Below are 14,341 nucleotides of genomic sequence, written 5' to 3'. Positions count from 1 at the left end.
GAATCTTAATATAACATGAAAATATATCCCATTAGAAAACACTACGCCACACATAATTCATCTTGTAGAATTATTCACATATCCAAAAAATTCCATTTCACAAACACTTTAATTCCATTCAGGAATCAAAAACTTAAAATACATCCCACATTAAAAACACCATGAAGCAAACATATATCTCCTTTTTTATAAACTAAATCCACTGATTGAAATCCCATCTTGACTATTTAGAGACACAAAAAGAAATGGCTTAAAATGTCCCATATCTCATTCAGGACATTGGTCATGATGCATGAGGAAAGCAAGCTAGCTATCGGTCATATAAATTTTACCTTTTAGAAATAGTGAATATTTTTTTACTGGGTAGTTAAATGACCACCTGTTGATGAGCTCTCACAATACTTATTGTACAATTTAAATGGACAAATTGTGTTGACAATTTTTTATTCTGGTCAGGCAATAGGTATTTAAATACCCCAAAGGTGATGAGATAATGACAGTAAAAACATATTATTTTTGTTCAATTTTCCTATGTCCTAGTTCATTTAATATTTGATAATTTTGTGCTTGAAATTTTTTATTTTTTTAATAAAAGTTTATTTGTGTGCTATTTTAATCAATTGTATATATTTGAAATTTACTTTTCCTTCAATTATTTTTTACCTGTATCTTGTGTATATAGCATTCAGGGTGAGGTTTGATAAAATTTGAATTAATGTCTGAGAAGCACATTGGTTGTTCATTTAGCAACTATGTTATGTTTGTTGTTTTATTTTTTGTTTTTGATGTATTTGGTTGTTCCTTTGATTGACTAATAATGCTAGCAAGGGAGATTATTCATTAATATTTTTATGATACCAAACTTGAAAAAAAGCTGGGTATGTTTGCTAATTGTGATAACTCCAATGTTATGATATTTAAACAAGCAAACTCATATAGTAAGCATGTTTCTTTGTCACATACCATTATGTTATTGACTAGTTTGAATTTGATGTAGAACTGAACTTTTATTTGTTTACACGGTAAAATTGTAGTTCCTTGATGTAACCAACATTTTGACAGTATATTTTATTGATAATCAAAACAACTTTGATTGGTCAATATCTGAATAAAATTAATTTGATAAAGACTTTGTTTCTTTTATTAAAGTATATACAAAGGGAGACAATTCAATTTAAAAAAAATATTATTCAATCTGTATAAATATGCCCAAGACAGGATGGCAATAAGATAAAACAGGAAATTGTTGTGTATGATTATGCTTTGTCCAAGGGTTTTTGTTATCTCCTGTATTATATATTGTTGCAATTATCACACATAGAGATAGATAGGCTTGCCCTGAATATATCCTAATATCTTAATTTTGTGTTATGTGCAAGTCTTAAAATTTAAACATTTTAAGTTCTCATATAAAATCAGAGGCATTGGCATTATTTACTTACAGATAAAGGCATACTTACAAACTGGTATTAACCTTTGCAAATAAATGACTTATAAACTTTGGATTATAGTTGTAGTTTCATCTTTACAGACTTTAATGATACTGACAAACCATACATTTGCAATTGGAACCCAAAATCTTATTCTACTGTTATTAAACTGAGGAGCAATCCCTGCCTTCAAGTCTCAAACTTTGTATATATTGATAAGAAAAGTTGAAGGATCCATCATTTTTTCAATAGCTTCAATATTTTAATCATTGAATTTTCCTATTTTTTATTTCATTTTCTTCTTTAATTAGATATTTCCAAACAAGATATTTGAGTTGAAGTTGAAAAAAAAAATCACCCACATCCTTCCTCCAGTTTAAAAATCAGAAAACTTTTCTCAATTTTTATTTCCATGATTGTAATTCCTCAGCAAATTTAACTAGAAATTAAATTCTATATTTATTCAAATATAATTTATATTAAAAATTCTTTAAATTTGAAATTTATTAAAATTTAATTTAAATTAAGATTTCTTGAAATTTGAAATTAATTATAATTTAATTTAAATTAAGATTTCTTTAAATTTGAAATTTTTTTAAATTTAATATATTTTAAAAAATTCTTTAAATTTGAAATTTAATTTAAATTTCGATATCTATAAATTTGAAAATTATTTAAATTTAATTTAAATTTAGATTTCTATAAATTTGAAATTTATTGAAATTTAATTCAAATTAAGATTTCTTTAAATTTGAAATTTATTGCAATTTAATTTATATTAAAGTCTTTAAATTTAAAATTTATTCAAATTTAATTTATACTAAAAATTCTTTAAATTTGAAATTTTTTCAAGTTTAATTTATATTTAAATTGTTTAAACTTGAAATTTATTCAGATATAAAAATATCTTTAAACTAGGTTGAAATTTGGGAATTTATTTGCTTTATTAAATTAAGTTTAAACTTATGTTAAATTAGAAATTTTCCAATAAAGTAAATGCATATATTTTTTTATAATTTAAAATTTAATATGCATAAAATATGCATTTAATTTTATATTAAATGCATCATTTCGTGCAGTGGTATGAGAGAAACACCATGCGTATAGTTGCATCGGAGAAGTCACTCCTCGTTAGAAAACGACACATTTTACATATCTAAACATTCGGCGGACCTCAGCAACATGTGTTGCGCTATATCGTTTCCCAACACAAATCCTCGATATAAGTTCATGTAAGTTTAAGTCCATATGAACGGACTTCAATCACTGGACGTGCGTTTTACTGTTTCTTAACAAAAATCCTAGATGTAAGTCTATATGAGTAGATATTAATTGCTGGACGTATTATAAATTGCTGACTCATATAATGGAGATCCAAGTAACTTTGTTACAATATCGACCAAGCTCATCAGCAAAATTTAAATACAAGATTACACAAATTTACCATAGTACAATAACAAAATGATGGTACACAAATTTACCAATAAATGAACAGTAATTTGACTTTCAATTTATTCTAAACATACAAACAATGTGTTTTGTCTTTATATTTGTTATGCTTTTCGTACAAATGCTATACTTCAGGCAAACAGTTTAAACATATTTTGCATATTTTGAAGCAAATGATTCAGTTTCATTACATAACATAACAAAATCTATATAGGAAAGCATGCACAAAAATCAAAATTAAAACAAAAAATATATATAACTAAGAAGTCGTTTATCATTAGTAGCTAGATCAGATTGATAATTGGTTTTATATGGAGATGTCATAAAATAAAAGAAATGTAATAAACCATCACAAAGTTGAAAATTACTCCCTACATGCACTGTCATATTATCTTTTAACTGTAACCATTCATGAACAATAATTAAAAATCAAATTGCTTGCATTTAAATTAACAGTGACTTACTACCTATACATTATGCATCAATTTCAGATTTAGATTATTTAAATACTTATAGCGTCACGGAGCTTAGAAACAAGATTGGCTCAACGACACAGAACACAAAATACATCTAAAATCAAAATAAGGTCTTTATCAGTTGACCCGTGCCAAATGCATTCGGCTTAACAAATTGTCGAGAAATGTAATTTACGCAAATTACGCAAATTCGGTAATATTATTCTTCATAGTAACAAAGACACATGTGTGAGTTCACACATAATATTCAACGTAACGTTGATTGTTAAATCATCCATAGTATTTTAACCATACAATATAGGTCTCATGAGTTTTCACTGCATACAAAGTTCAAACATGTTTGTAAAATAGTTTGTCTACAACTTCGTCATGTTATTGAGATTGATTTGACATGTACGTGATGAATACCAAGATGTGTTTCTCTTGAATTCAATAGGACGAACAAAAAACACTAAACCATAATCAATCGAATTTCAATATTAACAGATATTATACAAAACTCTTATAATACATACTAATAATTATACTACAGTTCTAGTTATACCTTAGAATTTGGCAAACAAATTAAGGTTATACTTATTTTCAGGTTATGACTCTATATTCTTACATTGCGTTGTGTACAATATATATCTATATTAGTTCAAATATTTACCAAAAAAAAAACACCAACTGAAATTTTTAATATTACAAATGAAAATGTCTAAATCACTTTCATGGTGTTCAAGTTTGAATTTTAACGACACATCAAACAAAGTTTAAACCTTGATGTATTTTGATCTTAATATATTTACAAATGCATATTGTGTTATAACAATACGAGGCTTAAGATATTATTATTTGAAGATTTGTTTCCATTAATATTGTTACGATACGTTGTTCGGTGTTAAAATACACACATAGTCACATATCTTTCTGAAAATTGGCTGATATGTAGGTCCTATTAGACTAGTCAGAAAAAAAAATGCCAACCGAAATATATATACCATGATAACAGCAGAGAAAGTTGGGATTTTTTAGAAAAATATAATATTAAATGTAGTGTTGTGCAATAAACTTATCAATATTTACAAAGTTATGGGTAATCTAACTAGAAACATGCGAACTTATTTCTAAAAAAAATTTCTTCCTTTGGTGTGTGACACTAATGACTGGACCAAAACGAAAACGCTAACAACTGTTTTATTTCTCAAAGGATTTATGTCAAATTCGAATTGTTATAAAAAAAAAATTACCCCTAGAGTTGCTTCCATTTCGGATGGTCGTAACTTTAAGTTATGGCCATCCGCTAACCACCAGTGACAGTTGTATCCAATCGTTTGATGTGTTTGATATTTTTTTTCTTCACAGAAATTAGTATTATCGGGTCCAGTAGACTTACTTCCATTGTATTTAAGGTAGATGTTATTCAATTATGTCTTGTTCTAGCACACATTTTCCAATGGGGATTTAAAACGTATGTCCCCTATAGTCGATGCATTAGTTATATTTTCTACAGTCAATAGTCTACAGAAAAAGTCATGTAAACTAAAGCTTTATTCTTTATCAGAAAAATTTAGAAGTTGGAAGGTTTGATGCTTTTCGTTATTCTAACCCTCTTCTTCCTCTACGCACAGTCGCTTATGCTAGATTTCTGACAACTTTATAATACACGCAGTCTACTGACCGTCTAGGAACATGCCTAAGTAAACCTAACACGTCCAGAGAGAGAGAGAGAGAGAGAGAGAGAGAGGAATTGGCGGTAACATTGGCTGATAAATTAAAATCTCGGATATAATGTATTGATTCGATAGATTGAACATGCTGAAGTGTTTATTTGACATATTCCATTGTTGTGAACAGCTATATATTCCTAAAAGTACAAATATGATGATATCGATTTTATTTATTTCACTTTGAAGGATAATTTTCTCATGTGCAAAGATACAGTATGTCTTGTGTTTCCTATAGGACAAAAGCATGTTAATCTAACATGTTGATAGAAAAAACTAAGTCTTAGTTACTAGTGTTGTACACATCTTTAAAAACTTTGTAAGGACCATTAACCATTTGTATTACAAATATGTAGCTATTACTGTATACTTTTTCTGCGTTTGTAGTTCTTTTCTGGATTTCCATTCTTTTTGAACGCTCCAATTCAAATATCAAAAAGCCGAGATTGTATCAGAACAAAAAATGTATGAAGATCTATATGACAAAACAAGGCTTAAGACAGAGCAATGTCAATCTATGGTACTTTATCTGAGATAAATGGAACCTTAATTTTTTGGAAATGATAGATGTGTTTCACAAATGTCAGGGAAGTGTCAACATATATCTTGCACAATATGACCAAAGACGATAATTCATCAACCTTTAAGATAGGAATCAAATGTAAAAAAATATAAATCAATCGTTTGTATATGAGTTTATCAAAAAAGAATATGGTAATATGAAAAACTAAATCATTATTTATCATCTACATTCTTGCACGTCAATATGAATTAACTGCTTCCTGAATTCTGTGATTTCTTTCCAGAGTATAAAACTACACACCTTCCATTAAAGACATATGAGACTTTGTGACAATAGATTTTTTTACAGTTTCTAAAAGCAAGACTATTTTAATTCGGATTATTTTAAGGACCTACTCACAATTTGCCAAAATCAATAAAATTAAGAAATTATTGATGCGAGCTATACTTAATTGTAGTTTTAACATGGGAAGGCATTATATTCGTATTTTTGCCCGAGCGATAGTGAGTTAGTAACACAAATGCGATACTTCCAGCAGACAATGTTTACATAATTTGCATGTATTGCAGCAAAAAATACAGTTTCATTTCATATCATAAGAAAATCAACATAGGTAAGCATATACACCTCAACAAAAATCAACAAGAAAACAAAATAATACAAACAATTCGGTATTAGCAGTAGCTATATCAGTTAAATGATTGTTTATAAATAGATAAAACATGCTAACTATAAGAAAAGTAATTTACTATTACAAAGTTAAAAATGACTTACTACAGACGCTGCTATATAAAATTCAAATTTTAACATATTGCATCAACAATAAATCAAGGTAAAAATTGAACAAGTTTTGTATGGGAGCTGACTTTTGAATTCGCAGTGACCTAATCTTTAAAATGTACCAGCTTCAATATAGATGATCAGCTGATTACCTATAGTCACCAAGCTCCGAAACATTATTTACAATAAAGTGCAAACATGTTGATCACATTCACCTTCTTTTTTTTGTACTGGTATAATATGTATATGATGCATACACGAAAATGTGAAGTAAATATTAACGAGCCAGTTAGCTCAACAAAACACAAAATACAAAATACATCTACAAATAGAGATAAGGTCTTAATCAATTGACCTATGTCACATGCATGTCTAATCAATTTGTTAAGTAATTTATTACCATGTGTTACAAGAAGCATATTTATACACGTTTATGTAATCTTATTCCTAATAGTCAAAACGATACATATTTGAATTCATACGTTAAACTTAACCAGTATATATTTGATTATCTAAACATCTTCTGTATTTAAAGCATTAAATATGGGTCACAGGAGTTTCCTCTGTATGCACAGTTTGAATATTGGCATATTTGGTATACTAGTCACTGAGACTTATTAGTTCAAATCAAATGCAATAAGAATAACTCAATATGTTAAAAAAATCATAATAATTCTACAAAGCTATTCATGGCACACACTAATAATTCTTTAGAAAGATCTTATAATATCTCAAGGTGTTGGAGTTTATACAAACGTTCAGGTAATAACCAAATAAGAGATTGCAGAAAATAAAATGTTAAGATACATGAGTTTGGTTTTTTTTCAATTATTTTCAAAAATATTAAGACTCCAAAAAGGCTGTTTTGCTCACCTAGCCAATTTATCATCTCATGTCAACAATCATAACAATGGAATATAGTAAAAAAGTTCGACCTATAATTTATTCTTTTCAATTCAAAACGTAAAAATATCGTACTTTGTTAGACTACAATATTGATGGAACTTATAACTCTAATTTTAAGACTTAAAGCCAATGGTCCAAAACCGAGAACCAGAACGATACTTCCAATTGTTTAGGGACATTAGTCAAACTCAATTTAGACTGTCAGTACTAACATTGTACGAGGAATTATGCTCGACCCCTAATGTTACAAAGGTAGAAAATTTGTCAGAATTACGGAAATGTAATGTTTGTGGAAAGGCCTAAGCAATTTCTATGAGAAAAAATGAAGAAGTGCTAAGTCCTAAAAGTCATATGATTTTTGAATGAGTTGTAAATGGGTAAGCAATTCGTCACTAAAGAACAAATATTCCCTTAAAGGGTCTTCCAACAATTTCAGCAACATTTCATTTACTTGAAGATCTAGTTTTGCTGATATGTTTTGCCTGTTAACGTCTTAAAAATATAAGGCATCAACGCAAAAATTGGTAACACATTAATTGTTAAAATGAAATAACCCTTATGATGATAGTTGGGAATTAGCAAGTTGACTCTGTAGCGGATCTCGCTATATCATGCACTGTATAATCCCCCTCTCGTAGCCAGAAATGTTATGCATAAATCAAACAAGAACATATTTGGTAAAAATACTATCATTTCATTTGATATAATATGACAGATCGCTCAACTGAACATTCATGCAAATTAAGTCACACTCACTTTCGTGTTCTTTGATACGGCCCTAAAAAGAATGCCCAATTTTACAGTATAATCGAAAAGAATAAATGAATTATAAACATTGATTCCACTGATGAATCATATTTCTATTTCACTTAACATTTTACAAAATGTCAGAAGATGGTTCACCTAAGGCAACAGTATAACACTGAATGATAACAAACATTGTGAATACATCAATAAGAGACCAACCCAACACAACAAAAGAAAAGTAATTTAGAAAATACTATCATAGTATAACCATACCAACTACAATGTGTTAAATTTTTTAATTCAAATTAGTATGTTTGCAATTCCCCAGTAGTTATTTCATGAATGTGTATTATGTATAAGTTTAATTTCTTAAGAACAAATATCTTCACTGTAATAACGCTGTTGTTTAAAGATAAATTGTCTAGTTCGAAAATTTCATCCTGAAGTTCAAATGGCACCCAAAGTAAATTATCAAACACAAACAAAACGTTTAATTACAACTTAAGAAGCAATTGAGAACTATGGCATTCTCTACCTTAGCAGTGCCGTTCGATAACTAAGTATCAATTTATTAAATTGTTTCAGCATTAATTCATAATCGACAAATAAATAATTGTTATCTTTTGAACTAATCATCTCATTTATTTACTTTTAAGACATAGAGAATATGAAATCATTTAGCTCATTTTCTATATATAATTCATGTGGCATTAAACCATGTTACGTTACTTTTATATTTTTTAATTAAAGAACATGCAGGTATACGTCTGAATGGTTGTTTAATAATAAACCATTGATCTCTTTCCTATAAAAAAAAATATAAAGTTAACAAAAATTTCAATTTGTGGACTTGTCAAAACACCAGAATATGAAAGTAGTCGTGATTGGAGTTAATCACTGCGACATTAATATTTACCATCACTTTTCCTAAAAGCAATGCTTATATGTCAAAATGTGCATTCTCCAGGGTCACAGTAAGATAGTCTTGACTCTTTACTTTAAACCTTCTGACCTCAGCTGAATGCTGTAACATTTCTTTTACAACATCAACATGTCCTTTCTGACTTAATTTATAAAGTGAGGAAGATCGATTATCATTACAGAGATCAAAATCAACATCATACAGATGGGTGCACTCCTAACCTGTACAGCAAGTTAACTTGATAACCAGTCATTTGGACTGGTCAAAGTTAACCTGTGACCGAATAAAGGACTGCTCTGACCAGTCCTAGGACCAAAATCTAGTTAACTTGAAAAGCGGACTTGGTCCTAGGACTGTTTTTATGTCTGCCAAAAAGTTAACTTGGAAACAGGTCCGCTATTGATATAAGTTAACTTCGAACCAGTCCTGTCATAAGTTAACATAAGTTAACTTCGGAACCAGTCCTGTCATAAAGTTAACATAAGTTAACTTGGAAACCGGTCCTGCCACAAAGTTAACTTCTGCTTGGACAAATCCGATCAAAACCAGACCTGTTCCCAAGTTAACTTTTGACTGGTCTGCTCAACACTAAGTTAACTTGTAACCAGGACCGCTCTTCGTTGATTTAAAATAAAAAAATTAATATCTAAGCATTCTTTGTTTCGTAGTATAAACATCGAAAATAAAGTAATTTGAAAATTAATACTTCCGTTTTATGAACAGGATTAAATACAAATAGTTTAAAATAGTACGCACAGAACGTAACACAAATTTATCTGTGATCTGACAATCTATCTATTATAAAAACGATCTCGGTTACAATGATAACATGCACTCAATATATATATATTCCGAGATCAAATTCAATCATATAATGTATATTTTTGAAAAGAAGTATATTTGATGTTAGGTGTACACGTCCTTCATAGTTATACATCCTTGAACTATGCAGCCACAATCAGCAATAATTTAATTCATTTAAATACAAATTTTTGTTCGCCTAAATTAAGGGTGCCAGCATGTCCTCTTTTTACTCAAAATACTGATACGTAACAATATTTCAGTAGTTTTGATGCCTCCAGTTGACTAGTACAACAAAATTATTTGACCGCATCCACCAAAACTGACCATATATGCACTTTAATTTGTAAATCTATATGACCGCATTGTAAATCAGCCATATTTTTTATGTCAGGATTCAAAGTATAATGCAATCATGACAATGGACACCAAAATTGCAATATAATAACAAAAAATTTTGGTTCGCATAAATTTAGGATACCAGCATGTCCTCTTTTTATTCAAAATATTGATTCGTAACAAAATTTCAGTAGTTTTGATACCTCCAGTTGACTTGTACAACAAAATTATTTGACCGCATCCACCAAAACTGACCATATGTGCACTTTAATTTGTAAATCTATATACCCGCATAGTTAATCAGCCATATTTTTTATGCCAGAATCAATGTATAATACAATCATGACAATGGACAGCAAAATTGCAATATAATAACAAAAAAATTTGGTTCGCATAAATTAAGGATACCAGCATGTCCTCTTTTTACTCAAAATACTGATACGTAACAATATTTCAGTAGTTTTGATGCCTCCAGTTGACTAGTACAACAAAATTGTTTGACCGCATCCACCAAAACTGACCATATATGCACTTTAATTTGTAAATCTATATACCCGCATAGTAAATCAGCCAAATTTTTTATGTCAGGATTCAATGTATAATGCAATCATGACAATGGACAGCAAAATTGCAATATAATTACCAAAAATTTGGGTTCGCGTAAATTTAGGATACCAGCATGTCCTCTTTTTATTCAAAATATTGATTCGTTACAAAATTTCAGTAGTTTTGATACCTCCAGTTGACTTGTACAACAAAATTAGTTGACCGCATCCACCAAAACTGACCATATTTGCACTTTAATTTGTAAATCTATATACCAGCATAGTTAATCAGCCAAATTTTTTATGCCAGAATCAATGTATAATACAATCATGACAATGGACAGCAAAATTGCAATATAATAACAAAAAATTTTGGTTCGCATAAATTAAGGATACCAGCATGTCCTCATTTTATTCAAAATATTGATACGTAACAAAATTTCAGTAGTTTTGATACCTCCAGCTGACTTGTACAACAAAATTATTTGACCACATCCACCAAAACTGACCATATATGCACTTTAATGTGTAAATCTATATACCCGCATAGTAAATCAGCCATATTTTTTATGTCAGGATTTAATGTATAATACAATCATGACAATGGACAGCAATATTGCAATATAATAACAACAAATTTTTGTTCGCATAAATTTAGAATTCCAGCATGTCCTCATTTTATTCAAAATATTGATACGTAACAAAATTTCAGTAGTTTTGATACCTCCAGTTGACTTGTACAAAAAAATTATTTGACCGCATCCACCAAAACTGACCATATATGCACTTTAATTTGTAAATCTATATACCCGGACAGTAAATCAGTCATTTTTTTTATGTCAGGATTTAATGTGTAATACAATCATGACAAGGGACAGCAATATTGCAATATAATAACAACAAATTTTTGTTCGCATAAATTTAGAATTCCAGCATGTCCTCATTTTATTCAAAATATTGATACGTAACAAAATTTCAGTAGTTTTGATACATCCAGTTGACTTGTACAACAAAATTATTTGACCGCATCCACCAAAACTGACCATATGTGCACTTTAATTTGTAAATCTATATACCCGCATAGTTAATCAGCCATATTTTTTATGCCAGAATCAATGTGTAATACAATCATGACAATGGACAGCAATATTGCAATATAATAACAACAAATTTTTGTTCACATAAATTTAGGATACCAGCATGTCCTCATTTTATTCAAAATATTGATACGTAACAAAATTTCAGTAGTTTTGATACCTCCAGTTGACTTGTACAATAAAATTATTTGACCGCATCCACCAAAACTGACCATGTATGCACTTTAATTTGTAAATCTATATACCCGCATAGTAAATCAGCCATATTTTTATATCAGGATTCAATGTATAATACAATCATGACAATGGACAGCAATATTGCAATATAATAACAACAAATTTTTGTTCGCATAAATTTAGAATTATAGCATGTCCTCATTTTATTCAAAATATTGATACTTCACAAAATTTCAGTAGTTTTGATACCTCCAGCTAACTTGTACAACAAAATTATTTGACCGCATCCACCAAAACTGACCATATGTTCACTTTAATTTGAAAATCTATATACCCGCATAGTAAATCAGCCATATTTTTTATGTCAGGATTTAATGTATAACACAATCATGACAATGGACAGCATTATTGCAATATAATAACAAAAAATTTGGGTTCCCATAAATTTAGGATACCAGCATGTCCTCATTTTATTCAAAATATTGATACGTAACAAAATTTCAGTAGTTTTGATACCTCCAGCTGACTTGTACAACAAAATTATTTGACCGCATCCACCAAAACTGACCATATGTGCACTTTTATTTGAAAATCTATATACCCGGACAGTAAATCAGTCATTTTTTTTATGTCAGGATTTAATGTATAATACAATCATGACAATGGACAGCAATATTGCAATATAATAACAACAAATTTTTGTTCACATAAATTTGGGATACCAGCATGTCCTCATTTTATTCAAAATATTGATACGTAACAAAATTTCAGTAGTTTTGATACCTCCAGTTGACTTGTACAATAAAATTATTTGACCGCATCCACCAAAACTGAACATATATGCACTTTAATTTGTAAATCTATATACCCGCATAGTAAATCAGCCATATTTTTATGTCAGGATTCAATGTATAATACAATCATGACAATGGACAGCAATATTGCAATATAATAACAACAAATTTTTGTTCGCATAAATTTAGAATTACAGCATGTCCTCATTTTATTCAAAATATTGATACGTAACAAAATTTCAGTAGTTTTGATACCTCCAGCTAGCTTGTACAACAAAATTATTTGACCGCATCCACCAAAACTGACCATATGTTCACTTTAATTTGAAAATCTATATACCAGCATAGTAAATCAGCCATATTTTTCATGTCAGGATTTAATGTATAACACAATCATGACAATGGACAGCAATATTGCAATATAATAACAAAAAATTTGGGTTCGCATAAATTTAGGATACCAGCATGTCCTCATTTTATTCAAAATATTGATACGTAACAAAATTTCAGTAGTTTTGATACCTCCAGCTGACTTGTACAACAAAATTATTTGACCGCATCCACCAAAACTGACCATTTGTGCACCTTAATTTGAAAATCTATATACCCGGACAGTAAATCAGTCATTTTTTTTATGTCAGAATTTAATGTATAATACTATCATGACAATGGACAGCAAAAAAAAGTATACGAGGTTCTCTTCTTGGAATCTATTATGTCGGTTGATTGATTTTGTTTATAGTTAAACGTCAAGTGGCAACTATTTCATTAAAGTGCGAATTGAGTATAATTTTAGGACGTCCCATATAAATATCGGCAATGACAAATCTCTCGATAAATCTGACGAATTTGACGAGATTGTTGATAGTTTTACCACACCGTATGCTTACGGACACTGTACAATTTCTGTTTGGAATATTCTGCGGGAAATAGAATAGTAAATCAAGTTAAATATCAATGAAATATCCATGCAAGTATAAATTTATGCATAAAGTAAAATTTAGGAAGGGACAGGTAAACAACGGGGAACGAAATAACGTAGACAATGTTGCCGATATCCCGTGATATAAGAATATTGTTCCGATGCGTTGGATAACCTTTCTATCCGCCTTCTAATAAAAAAAACTCTGTGTGATCGTATAGCCATTTTTTTATTTATATAAGAAAATAAAAGAGAGCATTTGTATAATATCTAGTAGAGTCTAGCGAGTAAATAATAAATGATATCTGTGGAAAAACAATGCGAATGTTGTTTACATATTTTAATGAAAGCTCAGGTCTGATATGAAAACTCTTATAACGATAATCTGTCATAAGCAGACCTGTCCTCAGGTCTGGTCAATAGCAGACTTGTCCACAGGTCTGGTCAAAAGCAGACCTGTCCTCAGGTCTGGTCAGGAGCAGACCTGTCCCCAGGACTGGTCAAAAGCAGACTTGTCCACAGGTCTGGTCTGGGGCAGACCTGTCCTCAGGACTGATCAAAAACAGACTTGTCCACAGGTCTCTGGAGCAGACTTATCGATAGGTCTGCAGCAGTCCTAAAAAAGCAGACCGTAGGTCTGGTCCACCAACGACGAAGTTAACTTGCTTGACTGCTTAAAAATTCTCAAGTTAACTTAGAAAGCAGTCAACAAGTTAACTCTAAG

Source organism: Mytilus trossulus, chromosome 8 (genome assembly GCF_036588685.1).
Source record: "Mytilus trossulus isolate FHL-02 chromosome 8, PNRI_Mtr1.1.1.hap1, whole genome shotgun sequence".
NCBI lineage: Eukaryota > Metazoa > Mollusca > Bivalvia > Mytilida > Mytilidae > Mytilus > Mytilus trossulus.
Note: the sequence above shows the minus strand (reverse complement) of the source record.